Source organism: Maniola jurtina, chromosome 15, assembly GCF_905333055.1.
Source record: "Maniola jurtina chromosome 15, ilManJurt1.1, whole genome shotgun sequence".
Classification (NCBI taxonomy): domain Eukaryota; kingdom Metazoa; phylum Arthropoda; class Insecta; order Lepidoptera; family Nymphalidae; genus Maniola; species Maniola jurtina.
Window position 1 is genome coordinate 5,706,508 of NC_060043.1, and position 17,942 is coordinate 5,724,449.

The 17,942-nt window shown below is 35.5% G+C and overlaps 1 protein-coding gene across 4 annotated transcripts in view; it reads left to right on the forward strand.

Annotated features, from left to right (window-relative positions):
- Nucleotides 1–2,250: 2,250 nt before the first annotated feature.
- LOC123872324 (kazrin) overlaps nucleotides 2,251–17,942 on the forward strand; it is a 167,319-nt gene continuing 151,627 nt past the window's right edge. For all 4 annotated transcript variants that reach the window (XM_045916537.1, XM_045916538.1, XM_045916539.1 and 1 more), the window contains exon 1: nucleotides 2,251–2,457. The gene's annotated coding sequence lies outside the window, so the exon portion shown is untranslated. The remainder of the gene's footprint in view (nucleotides 2,458–17,942) is intronic.

Here is a 17,942-nt window from a genome sequence, read left to right on the forward strand (position 1 = left end):
TACAACTTACTATAACCTATCTTGTGAGCAACTCAAAGCTGAGCCGAGAGTTTTATTCATCAATCGTATATTATAATGTATCTATAAAGAACGTATCTACATTTATGGTTTTTTGAGTATAAATGGCAAATGTAAACATTTTTTCGGAACTAAGGAATAACGATGATTATAATTTTTCTCTGCTCTATGATTAAATTAAGACCACCTTTGAGAATTTGATTAATGACTCTTATGAGTTGATGCACCTTAAAGGGATTAGTACTACTCTTAGATGACTTCAAGACATTTTTAGGACAAGATTTTATGAAACCTTTTGTAACCTTTTATGTTCCCGGGTAAACTCCGCTCGTTTTTACGTTGCTAATGAAAGATTAACCCGCTTAGTTATTTTCAGGTTAGCAGCTGGCTTGTAAGTATTATGTAATAGCCTCCTTTAGAAGGAATTTCCTCGACAATATTTTCTTGTAGTGTAAGGAATATGAAGAGTTAAGCAAGAAATTGTTGTAGTCTAAGATTATTTTCAGCTACTGTTGAGAAATATGATGTAAGACAATATTCAGTTATTGAAATCTCTATTAGGTATATAAGTTAAAATTTATTGAATTTGACATATTATTTTCTATAACTTAAATCCCTCAAACCTTTGTATGATACACACTTTTGCTTTTATAATACCAGTTGAACAGGTATACAAGTGTAAATTAAAAATTTATAACACCCTCGACAAGTGAATAACCTTCACTTGTCGCGGGTGTTATAAATTTTTATTCAGTAACTAGAAAAGAGCTGATAACTTTCAAACCGCTGAACCGATTTTCTTGGATTATAGCTAAGAACACTCTCGATCATTTTAATTTAGTTTTTTTTGTTTGAAAGGTGGCTTACCTTTCAAACAAAAACAAAATTAAAATCGGTACATTAGTTTAGGAGCTACGATGCCACAGACAGATACACAGATACACACGTCAAACTTATAGTACCGCTCTTTTTGGATTGGGGGTTAAAAATAAATGCATACTTACAGCAGGTAACAATGATCTGCGTTAGAAAAACATGAGCGTCTACATTAGATGCGTAGATAAAAGGCGCGGCGTAATAAACGGCTCATTTTTAATAACCCTGTAATATTACTTAGTAATAGGTTTTATTTAATAAGGTTTAAGCAAAAGTATGCCGCATTTTATACTAATAAAATTAATATTGTGCTGTGGGGTGAAAATCGAGATTGTGATAATTTTCCTTAGTATGAGTAGTGGGTAGGTTCTTTCATTTTTGTCTTATTAATGGTGCGAGTGCAGCGATCGGCGGCAGCGGGCGACGTGGAGCGTGCCCGGTCTTTGTGAGCGACGCGCTGACGTCACGGCGCGCATGCGCCGCGCACGGCTCCTTGATGAATAGACTAGGCAAGAAATGAACATAAAATGAGTATTTTTTTTTAATTTTGGAAAAAAGGTAGATACGTGGTACTAATACTATGTAGGTGATATATTATGATTCATTTAATTTTTCTGGGACGCATTAAATAAAATATCTTTTTGCTTTTATCCCAGGTTTAAATTCTTTGGTAGGTACATAAGTTGTATTGTCAAAATTATAGCCATGTAATTTAGGTATAACATATTCATTTGCATCACGCTAGTAGTAGGTACCTACTTACATTGCAAATGTTGCATGCGTGTAGAATGTGGCTTCAGTGTGTCATCTTACTTTTGTGTGCTACATTTTTCAAGTTTAATAAAGTTATAAGTTATATCGCATTTATATTTAGTGAGAGAAAAAAACCATCTGTTGTAGGACAACCGAAAGAAGTAAAACTTCATAAATGAAATGCTCTGCATGTTGCATTTTCTTTCTCCGTATCGATCTTCTAGGCCACTTCATCACTTGCCAGTAGGTCTGATTGCAACTTAACATCATTTCATTCGTTTTGATTGTTGGTCTCGATGAAAGCGTCGCTTCGAAGACAAATCACCTAATTATTTCTGACTGACTGATCCCGCGACTCCATCCGCATGATTTTAGGTTTTTAAGAATCCCGTGGGAACTTTTTGATTTTCCGGAGGGGAAAAAATTGCCTAAATTACTGTCTTTAACTATACCCATCCAAAAATCACGCCGATTCGTTGCTCTGTTGTGAAATGTTTGAGGACAAACCAACAAATCCACACACTTTTGCATTTATAATGTTAGTAGTGATGCTTTACCTGAAAAGTTAGCATACACTGTGGATCGCAATCCGTGTCGGCGTCGGCATCGGGGCCAGTCGAGTCACTCGCGGGAGCTACGCGCGCGCGCTACGAACCGCTACGTAGTACGTAGCGTCTTACATCCCCCACGCACTACGCGCAAGTGTCTACCTGTGACTGTGAACGTTAATGAACCAACTACGATCCTTAGTGAAGCGGTGTTTGTGCCACTTTAGGAACAAAAAGTGCTAACATAGTCCCGGCGTTCAAGGTGGGTGAATTTTAAAGATAAGAATAGGCCACTCGGATGCGACTCTAATTCGAATGTCAAGGACACAAATATTGATCAAACATACACACTGATCTCTATGTTATTACTTGTTAGAATTACTTTTTATTAGAAAATGTCTATTAAGATTATGACCTTGATAATATTATTAAATTTTTCGCCTATTAGTGAACGAAAATGGTCGTCGAATGCGATGTTAAATGTGACAATCGAGTTGGTTTTCGAGTATTCGAACTCGAAGTGGGGTCGGAATAATTTATAAGGCAAAGCGGAAGTCTATGCCACAAGCTATATGAATAGTAGGTATAATGTGCGTTAATTGAATTGAAATTTAATGAATAACTAATTACATTTTGGTTTTCATTACATTTCAGCAAATTAAAAATCGGAGTTGCGTTAATAGGTATACTAAAGTATGCAGTAGGTAGTTTTTTGTCGTTTTTAGTGAGAAGCTGGATAATAAAACGTATGCATGAAATAAAATTAACAGGAAAATACCTGAATGAAATGTTTTTAAACTTTATTGTAGTTAATTGTACCATTTGGATTGAAATTACAGAATTTGGGGTTAACACAGTTTTAAACCGTTTTGCTTGAAAATGAGTTTAAGTGATTGAAATCATGAAAATTGGTCTCAATTTCAGCACAGTTTTAAGCCGTTTTGCTTGAAAATGAGCTCAGTTTTGGATTTGGTGGGCCAAAAGCCACAGCTGAACTGGTCCATTACGTTAATTTGACTCATTTCATATGCTGAATTTTTATGTTACCATAAACAAAGATTACATTTCGTGCCGTAAAAAATGCGCGGAGAGGAGAGCTTTAGCTGGATAATAAAAAATTCCCATTTTTTAATTTATTTGCGACACGCTGCCTGCTGTAATTATTATAATGGGCTTTTGGTGAAGCTAAGCCTGAAACACAACGCGCGATTGCAACTGCACACAAGGATACCGTATTTAACGCGCGCGTATACGTGTATGATTTGTATTAGTAATGGAAATTTATGATCTTGCCCGCGACTTTATCCGCGTGTATTAAGGTTTCTTAGAAATCCCGTGGGAACTCTTCGATTTTTTTTGGATAAATAGTAGCCAATGTCCGTCGTCAGGATGTAAGTTAAATCTCTATCAAATACACATGCGTAAAAATAACCAAATAGGCAGATAATGCCCGCGACTTTATTTACGTGGAATTTACCGGGAATTATAAAATTTATACTTGGTATGTCAAATGGTCATCTTCTTGATACTATGTCGACAGGTGTCTCATCATTAATATTTAGTTTTGAGTACTCTCACATAACGTTCATTGCTACTATCAGCGCCGAAATGGCGAAAATCAAGTTCTTCAAAAAGAGGTCGGCAATGGCAGGTCTAGCGTATTTGTATTAGTAGAGGTCAGTGTGCATTGGACGCGTTGCCATCGCGAGTTGCTGCCATTTGTCCAAGCCTGTTTTAGTATTAACGTTAATGACGTCAAAGTGGAGTGTTCGTCAATTTGTTGAATATTTTGTAATTTAGTGGTTTGCCGCACGACACGATCTCTATCGAAGTAGTTTTATTCTATTATCATTTCGAGTACTAGTCATGTGTATAAACTGAAGTAATTTAAATAATTCATTTTTTTTATTTTTTTTATTCACTATTAGGTAAGCGCTTGACCACAATCACACTTGATGGAAAGTGATGATGTAGTCTAAGATGGGACGCGTTTACCTAGAAGGTGCTTATTCACTCTTGTTTTAAAGATACCCGGATTGTAATTGGTAGGAAACACTGATCGCGGAAGAGTATTCCAAACCTTAGCCATGCGTATGAGGAATGAAGACGCAAAACGTTTCGTGCGTGTAGATGGAATGTCGACGACATAAGGATGGAAACTCGCCCGACGTCTTGCGGTTCGGTGGTAAAATGCCGCAATAATTTCCGCAATAAATGCGCATCAAAAATGGCCACTTACTACCTAAATTTGAAATAGTCAGATAGAGAACAAACTAAAGAATACCTAGCAACGGCATAGTCTCGCTTTTATATAGACTTAATAAACGGAAATCTTTCTTTAAAGTTTTTATAAAACCTTGGTAGATAGATAAGTGAGCTAAGCCCTTGCTTAGCTCTCCTATATCATGTCCTATATCTATGGCTTGTATCTCTAAATAGTATAAAAACCAAGTGACAATCTTTGTCTTTGTATTTTCCATCATAAGTTCTTAACTTCCTACTGTATTTCTGTATAATTTTCACCAAAAAAATTATACTAAGTATAACATTAATTACAAGATACGTATAACATCCCTGCTAAGATGGAGTGAGTCAGCTGGTTGTATATAACTCCATAAGGCTTTTTTAATTAAGCAAGATGCGTTTATCCCGGAGAGGTTCGCATACTAACAGCGTTATTATATGGCGCTCTAGGCGGGGCTAAAGAAATATTTGCATCCCTTCCCATTAAAATCGTGTGCTCTTTTTATCTTAGTGAGCTAGGGGTTGCGTTATTAAGTAATTTAAATATTAGGTGAGAGGATAACGTTGATTTTATTTATCTAGTTGCATGAAGAGATTTGGATTTCGCGTAATTACATTACCTACTTAAAAAACTGTTCATGTAAGAGTCGGACTCGACACGAAGGGTTCCGTACCATCGTACAAGAAGTAACATTAATCTTTTTTTTAAATATGGCGGACTTTTTGAAATTCTTATTATTCGTTGTTATAGTGAAATACACATACTGTGAAAATTTCTATATTACCGGTGAATGCATGCAAAAATCTTCTCTAGACTTTAGCTTATGAGATCGACGATTGATTGATTAATTTGTAATTGAATTTTCTTATTGACAAGAAAGAGAAAAATATTATCACAGTACAAAATACTCGTAAAAAGAACGCGTAATTTCTGACGGAAACGAATAGGTCAAGGATCACTCGAGACGAGAACGAATTTCAGAATTGTGTTGTTGATTTGAGCTTGTGATCACGTCCTAAAGTAATTTCAAACGTTACAGAAAGTGTGTCAAATAAATGTTATTGCTTCATTTTCGTTTTTATTAACTGACTTCTAAAAAATAACCCAGCCTGAATTTGATTTTTCAATATTTTAGTAGGTAACGCTCGTTGTCAAAAAGACTTTGTAGATTGACGGTACCTAATACCTAATTAATCGTCAATTGTTAAGATTACCATTTAGTGTAAGTAACAAAGCCACGCTGCCTCTACGCGGCACTTTGCGGCAAATTTTTTTTTAGTGCAAATAATAGTAATTTCTGTTCGCTTATCTATGACCAAAATGTGTAGAAAAGACTCCTAAGTTATGTATCATTAAACTTTGCTTTGCAGCTTAATTAGTGAGCCCCGTTATTTTATAATTAATTTTATTAGCATTATATATTTTAATAGCTAGTTAAATCACCGAAGAGTAAGGTCATTATTATGCATGAAATATAATATTATGTGGGAAAATTTTATCTCTAGGGGATGTTATTTGTATTATAATTAGTTGACCTAGATACTCGTACATTGTTATTTTTAATTATAAGTATAATTAAGGTAAATAATTATATACCTACGAAAATTCATTTCATTTTGAAAAAACGAGACCAAAATATAACAGAGACTGAGAAAGAGATAAGTGGAGAAATTTTCCGGAGCAGTTCTAGGCCCACAAAATATACCTAGAGTGTAGAGTCTAAATGATTATTTTGATTTCATATTAAAGATATTGTCCCAATGATAATATAATATATCTACATGTAAAGAAGTACGTTACACATGTATCTAGATCACCTAGGTTACAATGTAGTGCGCTACACGTCTTACTTAGGTATCTCTTCTACTCTCCCGCGTTTTGTTTTTCTGTCTACTCATAACCCATGCTCATAACGAATACGAATTTTATACACCATAATATGTCTATTGTCTATGGTATAATGTCAATGTATTGTTTCATATATCTACCTACATCACTTTCCTTTACTCTAACCATTGTGACCAACTAGTTACCTAATTACTTTATTTAACGAATTAAAAAAAGCTGATTCTAAATTCAGCGCGTATCTTTGTGTAACATTTCATATTTACTAAAGTTTTAAAATTTTCACGGGTAGATACTAGTTGAGATAAGTGCAAAAGTTTCAGTTTTAAGTGCCTACGTATCTCACATAAATGTCCATTTAGATATTCTTGGTTCTACGTGATATCTTTGTTCGCTGCATCGTGATAAATTATTTATTAAGCACTTCACTCCGCTATTGCAGACCCGTGTAATTTCTTAGTTGGACTCTTTATACTTACCTACACCCGGTATTTGAAAACTGAAAACGAATAAAGCCGTAAAATGAAACGTTCTTTTAGGAAATAAAATATGTTATAGACATAGAATCTACTTTGAGATTAGAACTAAAGGCAGACACGGACAGCGGCAGACAAAATTGTTGTTGTTACCTAATATGGTTCCTGTTGGTTGGACTTGATGAGGTTCGAATAGCTAGATTAGATGGTCGGTCCGGGGGTCGCTCTAAGAGGTTATCTGGAGGTGACTTAGGTAGGGTTAGTTAGCGTTGTCTATTCCCATAGAAATGGCTTGGTATCTTATCTCGTAAGCGAGGGATGCAGTAATCGTAGATGAGGGTAGCCCATGTTGTTTCTCGTAGTGCGAGAATATCGTTAGTGCGCCCTCAAAGGCTCCCCTACCTACCTACCTGCCAAATTTCATGCGTCTAGCTCACCGGGGAGTAGGTAGGTACCTTATAGATTTCTTGACAGACATCACAGACATACGGACAGACAACGAAATGATCCTATTGAGTTCCTTATTTTCCTTTTGAGGTACGGAACCCTAAAATGAGTAACTATGTAGTGTTCGACGTCGACGACTCCAGCAGCGCGGCTGCCACTCCTGCTTTCTAATGTGAACTCCTTCATACAACTTCTTTACTACAGGACGCGGTTGCGGTGTCTATCCCTACCATCGAGCACGTTGTGTTTGACCAAGCCTTTATCATCTTAATAAATGGTTTAGAGGATTTACCGTACAGGGAGTTAACGTATCTTATATAAATGTCCATTCAGATGTCTTCCTTTCCTTTCTCCGTGGCGTTATCGTTCACCGCGAAGTGATAAATTATTTATTAAGCACTTCATCCTGCTATCCTAGTCCAATATGTTATTCCTTTTAAGTCCATTTATACACCTGTGAAATTGAATGTGTCCAATGTGAGACGAACCACTATTTATCTATGAGTTTAACCACTTGGCCTGCGTTCGATACGTTTTTATTTGGATAATGGCTTCAACATTTAGGTCCGATTTGGTTGACATGATCACGGTCGTGGGTGTGGAATTTTTAGTGAATATATTTGTGTACTGACGGGGCACAGTCTCAAGCAGGACAATCAATCGTAAATTATTTCAGGTGATGTTATACTAACACTTACTAAGTACAAATTCTTAAACCATCATGCTTTCTCTGGGCAAAAAGACTATATCTTATATACATAGACTTTTATATGGAATAAAATATCTGATTTAGGTTGACATACTATTAAAATAAGCTTCGATAGGCTAATGGGAGGACTGAAATATGAAAAGTTTAAGTTAAAATCCCACCTCTCGCTCTTTCTGTATTAACTACTCAATCAATAGGTACTCTTTGTAGGTATTACTGCTAAAGTACAACAACCCAATGAGTGCTTAAGTTTATCGTTGAGTTGGAGGACAAAGGGTCATGCTTAACTAAACATGCCTAAATATAATAATATAAGGGATGGTCGGGTCGTTAAAAGATGTTTATGAAGCAAGTACCTACTCATCAGGATGGTTGACGAAGATTGGTTATTAAAAGTATGCAAAATGCTACAGAAATCGTTTAATGTAAAAGTAAAGTAGAAATCTGTAAATAAGGTAAACAAGTATGGAAAACGAGAATTCCATTTCAATCCACGACCTTAATTGATACTTGCGGTCGTTGAGCTTTTGTTTTGCATAACGTTTCCGATTCCAGTATTGGAATTTCTATTCACCGCGAATGCATTATCGATATCAAAATATCGGAGCTCTACTCTAAAGCATGTTTTGTTTTAAAGTTAAAGTTACTGAAGCACTTGCGCATGAAACCGCACCCTGGAGAAATCGCTGCATTGTGAAACTGTACACGTATATCTAAATATTCTATGTTCTATCTAAATATGTAATCTAAAATATATATTATATTATTTCTGTTTAAAAGAAAGATTTGTTTACATTACCTATTTATTGTTGATCGCATCCTCCCGCAAGAGTCGAAAATACGCGAAAGTTGAAAGTGTTACTGGATAAAGCTTTCCATGTTATTGAATTTTTATATCCAAACTGACTTTATATGTTAGTTCAGTGCTTTCGCAATAAAATTTCAAAACCATTTTGGAACTATTTCGAAAAAACTAGAGACCTAAATATCCTCTGTCGAATAGAAAAAGAATCACAAAAAGACAAAATTACACATAGGTACTTAGAATTAATAGAGACCCTAATTTCTTAAACTTGTTTAAAAATACGGCAAATTCCCTTTTATTTTCCATTTTAGACGTACAATTCCAATATTGTAATTACTATTGTCTGTTGGGACATTGTTTCCACTATTGATGAATGCAAGTCGTTAGAGCGCTTGTGCACTTTACTGCCCCCGGGAGAAATTGCTCCACTATGATACTATGCAAGTAAAATGATATTAAAGATTCAGCGCATATTTTAGTACGTTATTTACGAGAAGCACAAGAATGGATTATTAATTTGCTATGTTGAAAGAAACATAGTTTTATTCGCGTTAGAATAGGTAGGTATATTATTAAGTACTGCTTATTAACTGTAGTGCGGCTGGCGAATAGGCTATTACATGTAGGTTGGTATAAGTTTAATACGAAGCAAATGGTATTTACGTCTTTGCTTTATTCATCATCATCATTATTATTATCAACCGATAGACGTCCACACTCCATTGCTAGACATATTATAATACCAGGTCTCTTGTAGGGACTTCCACACACCACGGTCTTGCGCCGCCTGAATCCAGCAGCTCCCTACGATGCGTTTGATATCGTTTATTTATCCACCTAGTGGAGAGGTCTTCCAACGCTGCACCTTCCAGTGTGAGGTCGCCATTCTAGCACTTTGAGACCCCAACGTTTATCGGTTTTTTTCTTACTTTATCTATCAATAGTAATATAGTTAATAATAGTTCAGTTGTTAGATTTTTTTTCAACTACGACGATTAACGATTTAGTAGGTAAGTATATATCAGTAAAAGTGGGACCTTAACTTTCCAAGTCATGAATTTAAAGTACCTAAACTAAATGGCCAACGGCTTCAGTTAGCAACTAGCGCCATCGATTAGCTCTATAGAGGTCACATCACTCTCTATCATATTACAGAACCTACAGTTGTAATTAAACTCGTCTTCTCTTTAGTATGCATTCAATATTGTCTCCGAAGGCTGTTCCCTACATAGGATTTCCATTTCCAATATTGCAACTGCCATTAGCTCTACATTCGTTGTAGTGTGCTTAGCACGAGATTTTACGTTTCACCAATGTTGATAATATCCGAACGTCGAATCACTTCAGCTTTAAAGTAAAATGGACTGTAATACCCTTTTTTTAGTGCTCATATTCGGTTATACATCTACAGTCAGTGCTCCAAGTGGAAACTTTATCAAATTAAAATCGTTGGTGCTATAATTTTGACTTAAAATCAAGGAACTTTAAGTGAATTTTACCAGAGTGAACTAAAGTGAGGGAACTCTCGGTTTGATCCTGAATCAACATCTGTCAAATTTCACGTGAAAACAAAGATTTCGAAATATTACACGTTTTATTTTAAACTATTTGCCACGCTGTCACAACGGCTCGTATCACACGCCTAGTCTTTTCATAGCTTACATTTAAGGTAATTGCTATTTGACAAATCGCAAAAATGCTGTACTTTGAAGTAAATTGTTTATTTTTCTAAAGCATTAACAGCTATTAAATACATGCAATTAAAAACTTCAGTTTGTGAAGATTATAAGGGCCTCTTTTTATTTAGTATACATTATCCCAATAAAAAAAAAAACCAAGTTGAAAACATTGCTGTTCGCAACTTGTTCTGTAAAAGTTTTCTTTAACATCTTGATACTTTGAAGCCAACCTCCAGAAGATGATATGTTTAGGTTTAGCAATCAATTTTAACTGTTAGTTTTATACTAAATGATTTTCGTTTCTTATAATCTAAAACTAACCAAAAAACTTCCTGTGCTATTTATTTTCTTGCAGGCGCTCTATGGAATTCAGTGTCCACTGGACTCTAATGGCGGACGGACTGCGCGCGTCATTTCGTCACAAAATATTATTTAAAATGAATTTAAGCTTATTATTTTTGAATGAAAGTTGTGTTTATAATCGTTGAAAAATAAAATAGGGATTTTTTCATTTCTAAATGAAGCCTGCTTATATACTAAATTTTATTCTAAAGTTACGGTTTTACCAGGTAAATACTCGGAGGTTGTCATAGATTATGATGACAGATAGTAAGTGTTCTAAATAGGTATTATACCTATGTTAGGAGATAGCGCGCCTCGTTCCGGGTGCCGTGTTCCGAAATGGATTTCGTAGTAGTGCAAGTTTGGTGCAAGCCCCACATGACGGAGGGGTATGCGTCAGGCATTTCCTGTGTACAAAAAAAAGACCTATATTTCGGATCCATATTTCATCACTGACAATATGCACTATTCAAAGACTGTTCTTCAAGCATTGAGGAATTTTGGACAGAGACATCTCGAAGGTTCCCGAAGGCTGCCTGAGTTAGATTTGTCGGCTAGCTAGCTTTTTTCGAAATTGGACTTACTTAGCTGGATTGTGTGTTAGAGCTTTCTTATGAGATATTATATGTACATAATATAACCATGGGTCTCATAAGAAAGCTCAGATTCATGCTGCGGGCAATGGGGAGAGCCTAAAGGTTGGAACGCCATTTCGGCGGCCGTGTTTCCTGCCATATATACCTTAGATACCTGCAAGCCAAGAGTGAATAGGCATCTTCTAGGTAAGCGTGCTCCAACTTGGACCTCATCATTGCTTTCTTTAAAGCATGATTGTCGTCAAGCGCAAGCGCAAAGATTCAGGCGGCGCAAACCCGTAGCATGTGGAAGACCCTATTAAAGACCTATGTTCACTGTGGACGTCTGTCGGTTGATGTTGATGATTATGTCTTTAGTGCAAGTAGTTCAGTAGTTTCAGAGTTTATCGATAACAAACAAACAAACCTTTCCTCTTCATAATATATGTAGTTAGTAGCGCAAACTTGGAAAAAAATCTCGTGGACACTCTTTGATTTTCCGAGATAAATGTCATTTTACCTGACAGCCCTAATCAATTTTATCACTGATATTAATAACTAATTCATAACCGTTAAACCTAAGTGTCAAAATCTCGTTTTTCTAGTCGAGTTCCGTAGGCTCTTTGGACCCACTGCATTATTATCCCAAGAAAACCTACCATTAGATGTAGGAATAATGGAAAGAGGTCACAACCCTCAGCAATAAAGAATACGATGCGGAGAGAGATGTCACTCTCAAGGTCTTTAAATGTATCCATGCAAAAAACCACGTCGACTGGTTGCTCCGTTGCAGCGTGATTGAATATTAAACCAACAAACACACTTTCGCATTTGAAATATGGCCAGTGATTATAAGAAACAGTTTAAATCTCTCTCTGCTCTCTGAGAGACGTTAGGCAAAGTGAACACGAATTATGACACTTCTGTGTTCTTATACAAGCTTAGGTCTCTCAATTTTGTCAATTAATGTCAAATCTGGCATTCCAGCTTTCTCAAATCAAAACCTAGTAAGCGGCTTAAATTCAAGAGAATAGAATAGTCTACAACGCTGGTCCAATGCGGAATGGCATACTTCACACACCTTTGAGAACATGGAAAACTTGCAGGTATGCAGGTTTCCTCACGATGTTTTCCTTCGCCGTTAAAGTAAGTGATATTAAATTGCTTAAAACGCACATAACTGAAAAGTTAGTAGTGCGTGATTCCGGGATCGAACCCCCGACCTTCGATTAGGAGGCGGACGTTCTAACCACTAGGCTATGACAGTTTTTAAATTAAAGGGGTTTAAATATTTTAGTGTGAAGACTGGCCAACACATTTATTCATTACATGTGCATCATTTTCTTTTTTAGGGTTCTGTACCTCAAAATGAAAAACGGAGCTCTTAAAGCACCACTTTGCTGTCTGTCCATTTGTCCGTCCGTCCGTCAAGAAAACCTATACAGTACTTCCCGTTGATCTAGAATCACGAAATTTGTTCTCGGATTTATTCTATCTACCTGCCCATAATTCTAGGTTAACGGGAAATACCCTATCGGTTTTCTTGACAGACACGACAGACGGACAGACGGACAGAAAGACAGACAACAAAGTGATCCTATAAGGGTCCCGTGTTTCCTTTTGAGATATGGAACCCTAAAAACATTATGTAAGTATGCAAAGTATTTCCCTTGCAAACCATATTTTAACAGTTGACATGTAGAGGTCATTGACTTTTCCTATCTTACTTTTAAGTTTTAATGCATTATTAAGTATTTACTGTTTTGACATGGTATTTAGATAATGGGTGATATTTATTTTATTTAATCTAATTCCTTTTAAAAACTTAGTAAGGCGCATTAATCTATAAAAACCTAGCCAGTTCAAAGACTTACTATGTTTTAAAATGGTCAAAGCGACTTACTAGCTTTTAATTTTACTTTAATGTGGGTGTCCTTACAATACAACGGGACATACTATGAAAGTTAGGCTTATGACATAAAACGATTTTCGGAAAAATGACATTTACTTTGTTTTGATATGGGGCGGTCGATATAATTAGGTACTAGGGTAAAGTCTCGAGTAAATGAACAGATTGGACGTTTTTACATGTATTAAGAGCTGGAATAAAAAACCGGCTGATATACCTTTTTTAAATATTTTCTTACAAATTCTTACACTTTTTTCAATTTCAATTTCAAAACCGTGTTCCGTTCAAACCGTTCAAAAGTGCGTGTGCGTGCGTCCATGTGTGTGTGTGAGTATATACTTGTCTGTATGTTTGTACGAGTGTTTGTGAGTGTGGTATTGCGTTGTATAACCACATGAGTAGCGAACAGAGTCAAAGCTTCATACAAGCGCGCTACGATAGGTACACTACTACAAGCTTGAGGCGCGTGTGTGCGTGAGCACAGGCGCTACGTCGCGTACGGAGAGAAATCGGTTTATACCGGCTCGGCCTGTGCTCAAGCTCAGGGGCTGCAGTACACGTCGCGCGTCGTGTTTTCATTTAATTTAATGTTAATGATAATAATTTAAATAGTGTTTAAAATCTATTTTCTTGAACTGTCATAGATTTTGTTCAAAACCAATATCTGAGGATCCCTAGGATCACAAAACAGGAAATTGTTACCAAAATTTAAAAAAATCGACGCCATTTTGAAATTCTTTGTTAATTGACCGATTTCGTTCAAAATCGATATTTAGAGCTCCCTGGGATCACAAAATAAGAAACTGTTACCAAAATTTAAAAAAGTCGACGCCATTTTGAAATTCTTTGTTAATTGACCGATTTCGTTCAAAATCGATATTTAGAGCTCCCTGGGATCACAAAATAAGAAACTGTTACCAAAATTTAAAAAAGTCAACGCCATTTTGAAATTCTTTGTTAATTGACCGATTTCGTTCAAAATCGATATTTAGAGCTCCCTGGGATCACGAAATAAGAAACTGTTACCAAAATTTAAAAAGTCGACGCCATTTTGAAATTCTTTGTTAATTGACCGATTTCGTTCAAAATCGATATTTAGAGCTCCCTGGGATCACAAAATAAGAAACTGTTACCAAAATTTAAAAAAGTCGACGCCATTTTGAAATTCTTTGTTAATTGACCGATTTCGTTCAAAATCGATATTTAGAGCTCCCTGGGATCACAAAATAAGAAACTGTTACCAAAATTTAAAAAAGTCGACGCCATTTTGAAATTCTTTGTTAATTGACCGATTTCGTTCAAAATCGATATTTAGAGCTCCCTGGGATCACGAAATAAGAAACTGTTACCAAAATTTAAAAAGTCGACGCCATTTTGAAATTCTTTGTTAATTGACCGATTTCGTTCAAAATCGATATTTAGAGCTCCCTGGGATCACAAAATAAGAAACTGTTACCAAAATTTAAAAAAGTCGACGCCATTTTGAAATTCTTTGTTAATTGACCGATTTCGTTCAAAATCGATATTTAGAGCTCCCTGGGATCACAAAATAAAAAACTGTTACCAAAATTTAAAAAAGTCGACGCCATTTTGAAATTCTTTGTTAATTGACCGATTTCGTTCAAAATCGATATTTAGAGCTCCCTGGGATCACAAAATAGGAAACTGTAACCAAAATTTAAAAAAGTTGGCACCATTTATAATTCTTTCTAAATTGACTGATTTCGTTCAAAATCGATATTTAGATCTATTGATCGATATTTAAACTAGGCAATCACAACAAAAACAAACTTTACCATCTTGTTGAACAAATAACTATTGTTAATTAAATTGTATCCTCCAGTGCCAACCCTACCAAAATAGTTATAAAATTTTCTCGCTTCTTAGAAGCTTTGCCTCTGTTTGCTACTCTGTGGTATAACACCATGTTAGTAAATCTTAGTATATTTTTAACCGACTTTAAAAAAAGGAAGAGGTTCTGAATTCGTCGGTATCTTTTTTTTTATGTATGTTCCCCGATTACTCAAAGACGCCTGGACTGATTTGGATTTTTTTTTGTTTGATAGGGTATACTTTGCAAGTGGTCCCATATAAATTTGGTAAAGATCTGATGAATATCTTTGAAGATGGAGAACAGAACTCCTCAATGGATAAGAGCAAATTCAATTTTTTTTTTAATGTATGTTCACCGATTGCTCAAAGACGCCTGGACCGATTTGGAAATTATTTTTTTTTGAAAAGCTAGGTATACTTTGCAGGTGGTCCCATATAAATTTGATGAAGTTCTGATGAATATCTTCTGAGATGGAGAACAGAACTCCTCAATGGATAAGAGCAAATTGCTCGCGATCAGTGTAATTGCTTAGTAAACAGTAGGGTTTTAGCTGGGCATGGCATATTATTATAGTACAGTGGGGCCACTAAAAATTTTGAAATAAAAAATTTTCAAAAGAAAAATAAAACCGACTTCAAAAACCACAATAACTTAAATTATTTTTTACTTTTTAGTGTTTGTGATTTTGAAATCGGTTTTATTTTTCTTTTGAATTTTTTTTATATTTATTCTGGTATTCTTCTTTCTTGGATATGGATCCCTCTTGGGTATCCCCATTTCTCTCTGTCTTTGGTACTATCAAGCTAATTTTCTCTCGCGATTTGCACAATAGCATTAGACCAACGCGTCTTCGGTCTACCTACCTGTCCTTCTTTCATCTGTAAAAATCGATACAATATGACCATTTGCATTGCAGTTTTAGGGCATGTCTCAAGGTGTCTGTAAGCTTTGTCTTTTTTCTTATGTCTTCAATTCTCACTTTGAATATTTTTTGCTTAATTTATGCAACTTGCCATCGCCCTTTAGCAAGTTACTATTTCTTTTTATATTCTTTGTCTGGACCCATGTTTGGCTGGCATAGGTAAGGCATGGCAGGATGCATGTATCTATAACGGATCTTTTAAGATGTACTGGGTAAGCTCCTTTCATTCTTTCCTTTTGTGCCCAGTAAAACAAGCATACTCGGGCTACTTTGAGAACCCATTAGCAGCTAACAGCAAGGCCTGGACTCCAATTTTTATATGTGGAAGCTGTATTTCCTCGTTGCGTTTATGAGCAAATAAGAATAGTTAACTACTTTTACTAAAAAAATTTTTTATTATTTGGCGCGAACCATCTAAACACCATGATGATTATTATTTCTGCGTTGTGAATATTACCAGAAGAAACAGCAAAAAAATTGTTCCAAGCGGCTCTATTGTAACTTGCAGTCTGCAATTTGAACGATTCTGACTTCTGGTGATAAATCTGTACCTCAGCCCCAACCCAGTACCTCTAATCTACCATTTCAAGAACTTTCAGAAGGTAGTGACGATGTAGTGACTTTTTTACATCTCAACTTAGACCATTCAATCAAAATTATTTGGATCACTTAATGAGAGATCTTAGATTGTCTAAAAAGCATCAGAACATGTGGCTTTTCGGCTCAAAGGAACAAATCTGATAACATCAGACACTTGTGTTACGGTATATTATTCTCACTACTCTTAACACATTCAGTAGCTGATGTTGCACTTCCAGCGACTTGGATGCAACAAGGGCGTTAAGTTTCATTTTCTCTGTAGTCATTTGGACTGTTTTCTAGAAAATTTAGGTGACTTTCAAACTAAGATAACTATACCAAAGGGGATAATATCATATGAAAGGGCTCTATTATACATTCTAAAACAGGTTTTATTTATTATTATTATGTAAAAGAGTTTTTGATTTATCGCGCAAAATGTAGAAAAAAATATACAATAAGTCAAAAACTGAAAATCTGACATTTTTTTTTAAATTCCAAGCCGAAAATATACTTAAGAATTTATTAATAGGAATCGAGAGTTTATGCACTAGATAGAGTTCGTTCATTCACTGAAATTTCCAGTTCATTTACTGGCAATTTATCCTTTTGTTAAATAAAATAATTTATAATAATTAATACCACGCATTTTATTTGATTTTTTGATATACTGTGTACAGATACACAAAAAATAAAAATTATATATAGAACAATTCTCATATATCTTAATTTTAGGTGAAAGTCAGGGTAATCCTTATTCGTTCATGTACTGGATCTTTTACCCTCCTACGTCAAAATACTAAAAGTCCGCGTAAATTTCGCAGATTTAAATGTCTGCTTGATTAATTGTCTTGATCATGTCATGACATGTCAAAATTGCTAGTTTGAAGGTGAAATCGTCTAAGTCATTCGAGATGGTTTTCCTCTTAACAAGTAAAGCTTCGAAGTTTGGTTACAAGTTTTTTTGTCACAACTATCATGAACTATGATTTTACTTTGACGTTATAGTATTTCGACACTCGGATTGTATAACGTTGCGCGTTGTTGAGATGTGAAATCTCATACTAAGCACACAGATATACGAATAGCGACGCTTGTCTTTACAGTTCGGCGCCGATGAATGCGAGTCGTTAGAGTACTTGTGCATCCTACTGCTCCCAAGAGAAATTGCTTCGTATTGAAACTATGCACGTTTAAATGACATTGATCCTACTTTGAATTAAGTGTATGTTGTGAGACAAACCTTTGTAACGTGAACCGTTTACAGTCACTGTTAAATCGGTACTAAGTACTAACAACATCTATACACGGGCAGAATAAACTAGAGTGAGGGAACTTTTGGTTTGGTCCTGAATTGACGGTCTGTCAAATATTAGGCTA